Genomic DNA, 2,691 nt, shown 5'->3' with positions numbered 1-2,691 from the left:
AATAAAATAAAAGCATATCAAGTTTTTTATTTATTTATTTATTTTTTATTTTATTTTTTTGAACCAGGACCTCTGTGTAGCCTGGAAAGTTCAGGAGACTTGCAGTTTACCCTAGGGCTGTTATGGCAACCCGGTCCCTGCGTACCAACTGTGTGACTCTAGACACATCCTGAGCTCCTCTAAGCCTCTAGTCTTGTCTTAAAACAAAGCATATATTGTGTGCTTTACCTCACAAGACTGCTGTGGGGTGTCTAATGCACATAAGAGCAATTTTTACAGTGTACAATAGCACAGATAGAAGGGTGTGTTGTGTGGGGGCCCTGCCCATCTCTAAGAGCCCTTCAGCTCCCGGTGGGTTCCAGTTTTCCTCTATCTATCTAAGGATGGGAAAGCAGCTGCAGCCCCCACCCCAGAGTCAGCCACATTTCGGAGATGTTGGGTTTTGGCCAAGTGTTCTCAGAGGATCCAATGTCAACCAACAGGTAAGATAGAGAAAGCCAGGGAAACCAGATACTTTAATTCATGGGCTCCACACGCCGCTTCTCGACTCCTCATGCAGCCAACTTGGAGCTGCTTTTATCGTTGGGCAGTGAGGCATAGCTAACACAGCTTACTGTCCAAAGACAAGTCAAAGGCGCTCATTCCAGCTCTTTCCTTCTGCCACTGCCTTGCTCTTGAATCTGACATTGTTCAAATATTCTCAGTAGAAAAAAAAAGGACAGTCCAGTAATACATGTAAATCCTCACCAGACACCTCAACCACCATCTCACCTCCTCTCCCTTCTTCCAATCCAACACAATAATGCCACAATCACATCCTGCATCCTGATCCTATTTTTAACTTTCCCAAGTTCTTTTCTGTCCGTTATCTCATTTTGTCTTTGCAAAGGCCCATGACACATGACAGGTCTTGCCATGCACAGAAGTTGGTGGAGATATTAAGGAAAAGATGTTAAATAGAAGACCTAAATATGCAGATGTCATTCAGGAGCTAGACCAGACCTTAGGACCTTTGACCCCCGCCACAGTGTCCCTCCCAAGACTATTCTCTCTCCATCATTGAAAACATTAGAAAGCCATTTGCTGTAGACAAAGTTCCAGCCACCGGCAGCCTCAAAAAATAATAAAAAAAAAATTTTAAAAAAACTGCTCAGGGTTGTATCAGCAAGGATTCCTCCAATTCAATTATTCAGTGACTTGCTACAAGGCCCAGCATCAGCCCCAAGCTACAGAAGAGATGAGAGCCTGTCTCCCCAGAAACCAGAGGTCAGCAGGGGGATGTTAGTGCTCTGACATCAGGTCCAGCTATGCAAAGTGATGGCCCTGATCTGAGTTCTGCTCCATCTTCTCTAGGCTCAGACCCTCTCCTGGCCTCTGAGGCCTCCTCTTCCTCAAGTCTTTGCCCCCAATACATTCCTTTCCCTCCAACCAACCTCACTAGTCTCAAGGAAGCTGGACCCTTATTTTTAGAACCCTTAAAACAGGGAAGTGCTAGTGGGCATAGAAAAAAGGAAGTAATTGGCCATTCTGACCCTTGAAAGGTTTCCTTCCTGATGCCTCCCTAACACCTCCTTAACTTGGACTTGCACAGGAGCACACACACACACACCGTGAAATCACCACTTCTCAGTCCTTCTCCATGTGGCAGGTTCTCCTACAGCAGTCTCTAAGCTGGACTGAAGTTCATACAGTGGAATGGAAAAAACCTAGCCCAGCTCCAGGGAGTAATGAGCTGCAGAGAGCACACCCTGAGGTCACCCTGCTTGAGCCAGCCCTGCAGCCCTCTGGTCCTCTTAGCTCTGTCAAGCACTTAACAAGCATGCAGTCATTAATTGTGTTCCCCTCAGAGGGCACCAGCATGGCCCTGAGGGGACTAAGTGACTTTTGCAAGATCATAGCACAGTGCAGCCCAGCATGGGCTGGGTGGGATCCAGCCTTCCTGGCCTCAACCCTCTCTGCCAGCCCACCAAGAGCCTGGCCTGAGTGTCCCTTCTTGCTGCCACACACCACCAGACTCGGTTACACCCATAGGGGAAACTAGAGCTGCCAGCCCTGGCTGCTGTCACTCTGTCAAAAGGGCCTAGAGCTGTTAGTCCTGGCTAGTGTCAGTCTGTCAAAAGTGCCAGGTTTGAGACAACCATCTTACCCCTTCTTAAAGCATCCTATCCAAGTCTTCTGGACCCAGGAGACCATCACTGCTCTTTGGGGCTTTGGATTTTCATTATGCTCAGCCCTCCAGGCATAAAGCTCAAGAGAGAAGCTTCTGATGAGCTAAGCCTGATGCCCTTGCTCTTTCTTCTCAACTCTCCAAAATGAAGTTAAATGCCTGCTCTCTGAAGCTTCCGATGGCCCCTTTTCATACTGGTCTAAGTTATTAGGGGGAAGGCCGACCGCATCAGCCTTTCTGGGTTGAAGCAGAGGAGGGAAGCAAGCCTAAGCAAGGAGTCCGACTAGATCAGGTGACCTCCCAGAGCTTCACTCCCTTCTGGGCAGAGAATTGAAGAAAAAGAGCAGCAAACCCAACCGCCCGCTTTCCAGGCCTACTCTTGTTACCTCTTTGGTAAAGAGGAGCAGTGCTAGTAGTAATATAATAGTAGCTGTGATAGGCTAAATAATGATCCCCCAAAAGACACCCATATCTTAATCCCTAGAAGCTGTGAATGCCACCATATATATATATATATATTTATT

Source organism: Rhinopithecus bieti, unplaced genomic scaffold (genome assembly GCF_001698545.2).
Source record: "Rhinopithecus bieti isolate Rb0 unplaced genomic scaffold, ASM169854v2 scaffold_70802, whole genome shotgun sequence".
Lineage (NCBI taxonomy): Eukaryota > Metazoa > Chordata > Mammalia > Primates > Cercopithecidae > Rhinopithecus > Rhinopithecus bieti.
This window is presented reverse-complemented; position numbering follows the sequence as displayed.